Raw genomic sequence first — 12,000 nt, forward strand, 5'->3', positions numbered from 1 at the left:
AAATGGGTTAATATTTCACATTATTGCATATTTTGCACATTATCACACAGTGTGTGTGTGTGTGTGTGTGTGTGTGTGTGTGTGTGTGTGTGTGTGTGTGTGTGTGTGTGTGTGTGTGTGAATGTGTGTGTGTGAAGGGGATTAGTGTTTAATGAAATGAAGCATGTAATGATTGGGGATTTTCTGTCCATTATTTTCTCCCCTTTTTTGCCACAATTCCTCCATTGGTTCATTTCAGAGGGCACATCAAAGATGCAGCTGACCGCTTTGAAGCGCATATCGGAAGCTGAACTCCAAATGGCCTTCTCCCGACAAAGACTGACTCTGGGATTCCAGCGAGTTCCAAGAGGCAAATGACCTCGGCCATTAGCCGAAGAACAAAGAGAGGTCAGCCACCATTTTACATGTAAAACATAAGCCACTTGAAGAATTTCGTTCACCCTCAAAATTTCTAATGGCCCAGGCCATTGGTCACATTGTTCGCCCCTGTTTTAATTAATGACCGTCTTTCAAAGCACAGATCTGTTGTACGAAACAGGCAAAAAAAAAAAAAATGAAATAAAAGTGCATCCCTGCCAAAAGTTCCCCTCATAAACAGAGGCAGTGAGAAAAGTAATGGCACTTTTGTTGGGCGGGGAGGGGGAGGTGAGAGGCCAGCAGAATGACAGAGAGAAAAATGAACAGCACCAGGAGCAGGCGCAAACCAGGAGAGGACTCAAGTCATCAAAAATCAAGACAGCCTTCCATGCTGCAAATTTGATTCCCTCTTGACACAAGAAGAAGCCCATGTCTGGCTGCCTGTTTGCCTCTCTTTCTCTCTCTCCCTCTTTTTCTATAATTCTTCCTCTCTCTCCTTTTCTCTGCATCCCTGTCATTCTCTCTCACACACTTTTCTCACTCTCTCCCTCTGGCACATGCACAGACCACAGACAGTGCTACTACAACTAACTGTCCACACCAACGGAAAGCACTTCATACCAAGCAAATTTCTAATATGGCTGCTAAATACACCAACCTGTACAAATTCATATCGGGTGAGCAGGTGTTTGCTGGATTAGAAAACAGCTAGTCAACTGTCTCTGATCTATTGCTATGCTATTTGACTAAGATGATAACGTCAAATATGAGAGAAAATACATTATATTTCTCTACTGCAGCATGTACAAATAGGGAAAAAATTATCCCTGTATTCAGAAACTCTGCTTCTTATTCTTCCTTCATTCTACTTTCTACACAAAGCAGAGGAGTGCATTGAAGATGCCCGATCCAGCACACTAGCGATTTAGTGACTACCTAATGGACAAGCCAGTTCTCAGGACCCAAGATATATAGCCTGGACGTGTTTGGGCATCGGAAAGGTCAGAAAAGGCTAAAACCTAAGAGGAAAGATGATGGCGGCGCCGTCATAAAATAGTGTTAGAGAAAAGAGCAAGTGGCAATTCCACTCTATGCCATTAGATAAAACATTTCTGATTAAGCAACCCTTCGCTCACCATCAAGTGAAAAATTTATTACGGGTCAAAGTTGGGGTGCAATCAATAGGCAATCTGAATTATTAAATGGCCATTAGGATAAGGGCAGGGTCTTAAAGGTGATGTAGTGTAGAATCAGTTAATGAATGTAGACTACAGTGCTTCCATTAAAGAAACAGAACAGTGACCTGTGCATCAGTACAATCACTTAAAATATCTCTTTCCTTCTGTTTCTGCTATTAGCTAACACAAACTTGTGTAATCAATGGCAGAGGGAGATACACATAAAAAAAGGAAAAAGAACACAAGCTGTGCCAAGCTGCTCTAGTTCTCTCTATTTTATTTTTTAAAGAAACAATTGGGGCTCCATGAAAAGGATGTTTGGGCAAGAGAGCAACTGTATTTACTGCAGTTTTATATTGATGAAAATAATTCTTGCATAATTAAGGGTATGTGATAATTTAACGTAGGCAAAGAGATGGTGGAAATTCATATGAAAATCCATCTCTGAAATGATTTTCTTTATTACAATGCCCTGACAAGCACAAAAAGCTTTTCCAGGACACTTTCTGCAGGGTCACTGAAGATGCACAATGGGACTGAAGCACTTGATCCTCATAAAAGGTTTTAATCGTCAAAGCCTCGTCATCTACAAAAAAGCCCTCATCTGTCTACTGCAAAAAGGTCTTCATCACAAACTTTCCCAGAAAAAAAAATCGTAATTATACTGATGGCTTAAAAGACTGCACTGAAATTAAGATACTTACAATAGCCAAGTGCTTAAAATGCAAAAGTGCTTAGTTCAATCTTCTTAAAAATGCTTAAAATGACTAAGAAGACAAAGATATTAAATATATACATGTTATGGGTATACATACTCTACATGAAAATGTATTCTTTCTGTTTTTATTTATGAATCATAAGATATGCATCCTTAACTCTGCCAAAGAGGAACAGGCAGATATTGTGGGTGACAAATGATCTTCAAAGTGAAAATGAGAATTTCAAGGACGTTTGAACACACACTGTCGGGATGGCCTGACTCACAGCTTACTTTTTTTTTTTTTTGATATGCATCTCTCGACCTGTATATAAAATTCATAGTTTCGCAAGTGACAAGATAAAGTCTTGGACAACTGGGGAGAAGGCATATTTCCTGACCTTGTAACCATGGCAACCACAAGCTGATTGGTAGCAGGCAAGCTTTGTCACCGAGGGGAGAAATTTCAGATTCCCTTGGGCTCACAGCTGACACTAATATGTTTACATTTAATTCAGCATTTTCCACATATTCCCAGTATACTATGAAAATTAAACATCCAAGTTGATTGGGAGAAACAGTGAAACAAAGGCGTGTGTGCTAAAATTGTATAAATGTAAAAGTAATACTGCATCTATTTCAGTCTATGCTGATTTGTATCTTACTATGAGCAAATGAAATCATCATTTTAGACTTGCAATCTGGTATGAAAACATCACAGCATTATAAACCTAGATATTAGGTACCACAAACGAATGTCTTATTCCTCAAGCATATACTGTATTTTCCTGTGAACAGCTAATTATCTTTTGAATTCTTAATTTATATTCGAACAATTCTAAAAATGTGAAACTATCTTTTGTTAAGAGATTAGCACACACTACAGTTAAGGGAATTATACTCGTCAGCTAAAAGGCATGTTCTTATAAACATACTACTGTGGTTAGACCTATTTGATTTCCTATCTTAAAAGTAGAGCCATAACAATTACACTTAGCATTTAACATAAACTATTCTGCATCTCTGCCTCACCCAAAGCACCTTGGACAGAATGATCACAAAGCAACCTCCTCAATGTATTAGTTGTTGCTGATTTGGAAAACATTTCTTGATGCTAATAAAACACTCCATCAAAAAAAATGAAAAAGCTGTTTGCCAAGTCAGTATAATAACTTAACGATAATTAAATCATACATGGATGCTACAATACAGCATGCAACTATGATTTAAGGCAAGAAAGTGCAATACAAAACAATTCAAGACTACATGTTCTCAGCGCCCCTGTGGGGAAACTTGAGTCACATCTCTGCTGATTCATAATTATTGAACAACAGGGTGAGATAGCATAGAATAAACTGAATAAACACAGCACTGTGCTATGGATGGACTATCTGAACAGGCTCTCATGTGTACACACAGAATGGAGAACCTGTGTGGACAACAGCGTTGTGTTTTTATTGACACCATAATTCAGAGATGAAATTCATTTAACCCCGCCAGTAATCATATCGGCACTAAAAAGTTGCAAATTCTGGGTGGCAGGTCGCAGACAGTAATTTCAGATTTTAATAACAATTCCCCTCCTGCAGACAGAGCCTGTATTGAATGGGGGCATAAATTGCTATAGCTGACCGCTAGTACTTAGAAAAAGCAATCTGCAGCCCCCCTCCCCCCACAGACACACACACACACACACACACACACACACACACATACTCCTCCTCCTCCTCCTCCTCCTCTTCTCTCATCTCAGCATCTCTGCCTGTGTCCCACAACAGTATTAATGACACCAGGAAAGGTCACATGATAAATGAGTGACAAAAGAATCATACCATATTAGCTTATAGCTTTGTTATCAGTGTGTGGCAGAGATGACAGAAAAAATGGCACAGGATCTCCCTCTGAATAATTCTGTTGTTGCATTTTGCTGGCTCGGCAAACTAAATGAGAGAGGGGGGAGAGTTTGTGAGATAGAGAAGTGGGAGTAAGAGAGTGAGAGAAAGAGAGAAGAGGGAGCTAGGAAGGAGGGAGGGAGAGAGAGAGAGAGGAAGAGGAAGAAAAAAGTGTGCATCTGCCTGTTTGTCTGGTCTTCTGACAAGGGCTGAGTAATAATCGGCGCTAATGATGGAGCGTGTGCAAGTCCATGCTGCCGGGAGCATTCAGTCACTTCAACCTCTATGAGCTGCTGCAGGAGTAAAGGGGTAGCGTGGTGAGAGGCACACACACAACCCCACTCCCTTCAGAATACACACACACACACAAACACACCCGTAATACACACATACACACCCTAAATACACACACCCACACACAAACACTGCTGAACACATACACTCTAAGGATGCAAGCGCGCGCACTCTCTCTCTGTCACACACACACACACACACACACACACACACACACACACACACACACACACACACACACACACACACACACACACACACACACACACACACACACACACACACACACACACACACACACACACACACACACACACACACACACACACACACACACACACACACACCTTCCTACTTCAGCATGCCCCAGCCTGCTCTAGCATCCCCAGCATCCACACCCCCATCCTTCCACTGGTCTCAGGAGGCCCCCTCAAGGTCAACTGTATGAGTGAAGCCTTCTTCAGGCAGTCCGGGGGTGGGGGGGGAAGAGAGAATGAGAGACAGAGTGAGAGAGTGTGAGAGAGAGGGGGGGAAGGAGAGAGGGAAAGAAAGAAAGAATGAGAGACATGAACAACAACATTGTAAGGTGAGAACGAGAATGAGAGGCAGAAGATGGAGGAATAACAGAAGACAGAGAAAGTGAGAGACACAAATTATAATAAGAGAGAAATAGTCATGCCAATCATGCATGTTTGAATTTGAATTTGAATTTGAGAGAAGAGAGCGAAAATATATAAGAGAACAGACAGACGGAGGAAATTTGGAAAATGGCAATTGCGAAACAATCAGAAAGAAATTTTCAGGCGGATTAAACTGAGAGAGCTTATGGCCAGCTTGATGCTATCGCAACTTTTCTCGAGAGCAAGTCATCACAGACCAAGGAAAAATCAATCACGTTTTTTCCCCTCCTCTCCAGGATGAGGGAAACGATATGAAAACAAGACAAAGAAGGGAACCTCCTGCTCTCTAGACAAATGCTTCTGCTCGGGGAATGAATTGTAATGGATCTTTATTATGTTTCTTTTGCCCTTTAGCGGCAGCTATGCTCAAACACAAAACTATCAACTATAAATAGATTTCTGCAGGATATTCAAAAGTTTCAAATACACAAATAGATTTATTTCCATCTTAAGGAGTTGTTACAGATGCATCTATCCACCATGTTGTCAAACTTTGCACCAAAAAAAATTGCCTCTTGCCAACTGCAAAAACAGAAAAACTATTAGATCACACACACACACACACACACACACACAAATAGACATCTACAATGAGACATAGTCACACACACACACACACACACACACACACACACACACACACACACACACACATACAGAGAGAGAGAGAGAGAGAGAGCTAGCAGGGGTCTGGGTCTTTCTCCTCTCTCAGCAGCCCTGTGGATATGACCTGTGTTGTGGGGAGCGATTACAACGGGATGAGGGCAGGCAGAAAGAGAGAAGGAGTGAGAGAGAGAGAGAGAGAGAGCTCCTAACACAAGCTTTCATTACACTAGAAACAAGCCATCGGCGGACATGATTCACCATGGGGACGATGTGTGTGTGGTGTATACGTACACCAGCACAGCACCACCGCCCGGCCTGTCCCTCTCCTGTCACACTCCACAGGCCTGAGCTTTTACTGCCCATGGATGACAAGCAGAGAGGGACAAAAAACCACATCGAAGCATAACTAAATATATAAATAAATAAGTGAATCAACCAAATCAACATTTATCTGTGCCCACTTTTCCCCCCTGTCTACTTAAATGACGCTTAAATGTGCTTAGTTTAAAGGTACTGATTTGAGATAATTGTGGTTGTCATTACTGCTAGTTAATCTGTGCCTGACGAGTGCTGGTGGTCCCCCTACCACCGCCCCCACCCCACCCCACCCCAACACTACCCCCCCCCCCCCCCACACACACACACACACACACACACACACACACACACACACACCACACACACAGCTGCTCACACTCAGCAGGGTGAAGCCATGCATATTTGACGTTTATTACATAAAACAACAATCTGCGAGATGGCGCTGCATAATTACACCGTTTAGAGCGCGAGACGGGGCAGCGCGAGCGAGGAGAGGCGAGGAGAGGAGAGGAACCACCAGCGCTCCGCGGCGCAAATCAATGGCCATCTGCCTCCTGACGGTCTGCCACTCGCCCCCGAGTGACGGGTCCTCTCTGTCAGCGTGGGGATATGATAGGAGCACTCACACAATACAAATGTGATAACGCACGCCAAAATATATCAATATTAAGGAACAGGTATGGATTTCCCTTTCAAAACGCACTGTGCCATGGAGCCACCGAGAGGCTGCACAGAGGAAAAATGGAGACATACTTCCTGAGAACACTGACCTTAAAAAAAAAAAAAGAAACATGAGAAGATTTAACATCTTAAGAAACTCACCATAAACAACAGGGCATAACTACACATTCCCTGGCACCATTAACATACACAGAATCACTCCAGTGCAATGGGTTTAGATTAAGTAGCATGGACCGCGTAAAGCTATGTCTGACCAAAGCAAAGGCATATGGGTCTGGATCTATGCTCTATTTTACATTACAGTACCTAACAGCATCTGCACTGCCGCAAAATGCCCCTTTATTCAGTGAATCTGTGTTACCTGGTGCATTTTGTTCTAAACCACTCTAGATTATGTTATTTAAATGTCTGGCTTCTTATGCAAAGGTCCATGTGTGCAGAGATCGAGAGATACATTCAGACATGCAGAAGGCATTGTTCTGCTAGTGCTCTTGGGGAGGGAGAATTAGAAAATATCAGACTGTCACTGTGATTTGATACTGGGATGAAAAATGTCAAAAGTGGAGATGACAAATCAGACCAGTGAGGAGAAGAGGCTCTCAGCCAGGGGATGTCATTTGTCATGACTGCCATTTGACTGCACTCTCAACCCCCCCCATACACACACACACACACACACACACACACACAAAGAGACAGAGAGGAACACAACCACACACACATCCTCTTCACACACACACACACACACACACACACACACACACACACATACACACACACACAAGGACACACACTCTTACACACAGACACACATACACACAGTCCTCGTAAAATACACACACACAATACACAGCCACCCCTCAGTCTCCAGATGAATGCTACCTTGATGGCCATTAATTCTGAATTATCCAAATTCACCAAACTGCGTCTAGCATCGGCGTGGAAATCTGATTTGTTTGCTTATTTTACTCTCTATCTCTTCTTCTCTTCTTCTCGTCTTCTCTCTCTCTCTCTGTCTCTCTCTCTGTCTCTCTTTCAACCTTTCCCACTGAGGGAATTGGATTTGCACTCTACACAATACACACACTCCTAGAGAATCAAACCCTAAGCTTGGTGACATTTAAAAATGTTCGTTTCTCCTTTCTCTTTGTCTTCTCTCCATCTCCCAACCATTCTCTTTTCTCTCCCTTCCACCCTTTTTAAAATGAATAAACTGAAGCCTGGCTAGTGGACTTGGTAGTGAAAGAGCCCTAGCAGCCCTTGAACATCAGTTTATAACCCCCCCCCCCCCCCCAATCACACACACACACTCATCACCACCACCACATACACACACACACACACACACACACACACACACACACACACACAATACCACCACAACCACATGCACACACACACACCACACACATCATCACCCAAATACATCCCCTCCCTCCTCCTTCCAAAGTGGAGGGAGGCGAGAGGAGGGAGAGTGAGTGTGTGTGTGTGTGGGGGGGGGGTTGTTGCAGGAGGCCACAGCTGAGCCCCCTGTCTCCCTCGCCCGGCCGTGCATAATATGGGAGATAATTAAGCCTGGGCTTCAAGGTTGCATGGACACAGGACAATTCGGCCTAATGAAGTATCGATCGGCGGCAGCCCCAGCTAAAACAAGTTGACATTCATTTAGAAGCAGTGTTGAGAATAGGGGGGGCGCTGCCTCCGTCACAGTAATCTGAAGCTGCTGTGGCACAAATTTTAATCATATGAAAACAATGAAGCCTGCTTGCTATTGCCCCCCCCCCCCATCCCTGCTCTTTTATGGCTATGGGCCCTTAAATCAAAGGCAAACACAGCACAGGCTTATTGGCACGCCGTCACCTATGAAATGAAGCACATTTCATGTAATCAATTATGACTATACTTCACTGATAACTGGCAACATAAAAACTGCAAAATGACAGAAGGAGTCAATGACATTGCCCACATTTGGAGGTTCTATGTTGATGGTATCAGTGAAAATGAATAGCTCACACTTACTGTGAAAGCCATAATGTATGACAAAACAAGCTCTCATATATTGCCAAATATGTTGAAGATCACAGAAAATGTCATTCAAACTTAAATTGTTCCATACACAGTTCACATCATCAAGTAAGAAATCTATGTGTGTATGCTATGTAAGCAAGCTATGTGAGTATGCTATATAAGCAAGCTATGTGAGTATGCTATGTAAGCATGCTATGTATGCCATGCCATTTGTAGCATTTGACAGTGACAGCATCTGCGGTAAACTTGGCGTGCGTCTGGCCCTGATCTGAGATCGAGCTCTGAAATCAAGGTGTAAGTTGCTGTCTCAGAGTCGACAAACAGACACCAAACAAGCTGCATCCCTTGAAACACACTACTATGCCTGTGCTAGACAAAAATCCATAGCAGTGGCTAACCATCTAACCTGGTGCTGCACTAAAGGTCAATACAGGAATAATATGATACTTCTTCGCCAGGCAACCTAAGCTGACATTTTTTTGTCAGCAAGTTTAAGTCATTAGAGCTTCCTGATTGACAGATGCTAAGATTCACATCAATTGCCCTACATAGAAGATCAGCCCATCCAAACAAGAGAAAGAACACACACACACACACACACACAGAGAGAGAGAGAGACAGAGACAGAGACAGAGACAGAGACACACACACACACACACACACACACACACACACACACAATACATAACCAATAGAATCAATCAAAAACATCCTTTAGGGGAAAGTGATTGCAAGGATGCCACATCATGAGATCTTCATTAAAGCTGAGACGTTTTCGTTCAAAACTTCCATTAGAAAGCAGTTTCTGAAAGTTTCCAGAAGAAAACTCAACTGCTCTAATCTCTTTCCACCACTGTGTGTATGTGTGTGTGTGTGTGTGTGTGTGTGTGTGTGTGTGTGTGTGTGTGTGTGTGTGTGTGTGTGTGTGTGTGTGTGTTTGTGTGTGGGTGTGTGTACAATATGCATCCTTTTAACATCTAACATTTGAATTAATTTGCTAGGGAAGAAGCAATAATCCTTTTAATTCCATGCCATCAACAAAATCACTTCAGAGAACAATGGGGAAGAGAGTGCACTGGAAACATCAGTACAGTACACGCACGCACACACACACGCACGCACGCGCACACACACACACACACACACACACACACACACACACACACACACACACACACACACACACACAAACCATCTGTATGAATCCAAATGGGGTCCAGCCATTTAGAGAAACTCATTTGTCAGAAGCTTAAATGCCAGGAGAGCTGAGAGTATAATTTACTTCTGCAGTTAATTTTTGGCTGGAATGTGGCTACTTTGAATATTTCACACATTACCTCTGCACCCACATTTCAGGCTGCACTACAATGTTTCATGCAAATATTTGGGCATAATTTGTAAAATAATTGTTGGTGTCTTTAATGGTGTCTACAAATGTCAGCTGACAGTCTGTTTTAACACCAAATGAGATAGGACACATGAGGCTTAAAGAGATAATTCTCCTGAACTCAATGCATTTTAAACCTAAACCAATTATTCCAAAAAGGTAAGTTTTCCCTCCCACGTTTGCACTGTGTAATGTCCATGATCTCAGTAGACCCGAGTCAATTTCAGTCCCCATCACAACCCGGTAACATTCAATATAAGTGAAAACGGGTGATGTTTTAAAATGAAATGTCCATTTATAAATGGTAAAGATCAAATATTTGGACATACAATAATCACTCTGACGGGCTGAAATTGGACATTTGTGAATGCATTTATGCAAAATAAAACATAACAGAGAGGCATTAATACCACTGTTCCATAGCAATGTAATCTTTGAAATTCTGCATCCCCATTATCAGATAAATGGATACCATTAAAAACTCGGGAAGAGGTATCTTTCGTAACATCAGTATCGAAAACATTACATACACTATGTGACTATAGACCGCATTTTTAAAAACCTATGCAGCAATATATCCACTTTATCACAACTCACTTAACTCATAATTGCTGAAGTGCTGTGCCACACAGCAATACTGTAAGAGGTACATAAATAACTATGCAAACAGCTTCTCAAAGCGGCACCTGTTCATCTCACCACTTTCCCACCTCTCAGGTGCTGCAGCACAGCCCAGATGAACAATATAAAAGACACACCATATATAGAGGATCCGGCCAAAAGCCGTCTCATAACAACTATTATATTATAAAACAATGTATTTACATGTTAAAGTTAAAAGTTGATCTTTATTGGCTCCCTTAAGAGACATTTGTCTTGGCCTTTGAGAGTACTGGCTTCTCACATGTAAAATGTCACAACCAGGCTACTACCTATGTATGTATATGTCCCCAGTGAATCAACATGCATGCTGTTTCTGTTGACAAACAATGCCAAGTTATGGGTTTTCATTCCCGAGGGGAAATTGCTTTGCAGACATGGTTCCCTACCAGTCCATCACATCAGTCATCAGTCCATCATCTCATCATTTGTTTTACACCTGAATTTACATTCTGAAGTTGATCATGCAATATTTCCCCAATTTCATCCCATTTTCACCCTTCAATTAAACCATGGTTGTGAAGAATTAGCTGTTGTCGTTCCGTAAGAAGAAGTGATGAGCTGACCTTTTTGTTTTGTTCATAAATTACCGGATTGATCAAGCGTGTACTGAAATACTTAGGAAGTTCAGCTAACGCCGCCTTGCTAATAAAAGGACCCAAACTTTTCAAAACTAAAATAGATCGAAATCACCAAGCCAATACAGTTTAAATGCATTTAACTCTGTCAAGAATCTTTTCTAGAGATGTAACTATGTCTAACTTTATAGGCACAGGAGTTTGTGATATATATATATTTTGTGGAAAGAGCTGACCATAGCCCACGGGTCTGGGCTTCAATTGAAGATGCATGCATGATTAAGGATGAAACTCAAAGATAAATGTTTCATCAATAAACTCGCTGTGGTGACACCTAAAGTACAAAAGTACAGGGGACAGGAGAGAGCAACAAGGCCCCACATCACAGCTTGATTTATGACTTTGCTAACATTTGCTAAGTGTATTGCAAGAATATTAGACAGATACAAATAGGAATGGAAAAAAAGAATTGGAAAAATAAATGCAATATTCTAATGAAGCTGTAGCCTGCCTGGGAATAAGCTTTGGGGATATTATTATTAGACTTCTGTAGATGTATCCTGGACTTCAGTTTACCTGAGAATACAGGAGCTGCTGATTTGACTTTACAAGTAAGAGACCTGAAACTTCTCGTTGGAGACTTC

At 41.9% G+C, this 12,000-nt stretch overlaps 1 long non-coding RNA gene across 1 annotated transcript in view; it reads right to left on the reverse strand.

The window, feature by feature from the left end:
• Positions 1–12,000, reverse strand: part of LOC134065638 (uncharacterized) — a 123,304-nt gene that overhangs the window by 80,571 nt on the left and 30,733 nt on the right. The window lies entirely within an intron of this gene.

Source organism: Sardina pilchardus, chromosome 19 (assembly GCF_963854185.1).
Source record: "Sardina pilchardus chromosome 19, fSarPil1.1, whole genome shotgun sequence".
NCBI lineage: Eukaryota > Metazoa > Chordata > Actinopteri > Clupeiformes > Clupeidae > Sardina > Sardina pilchardus.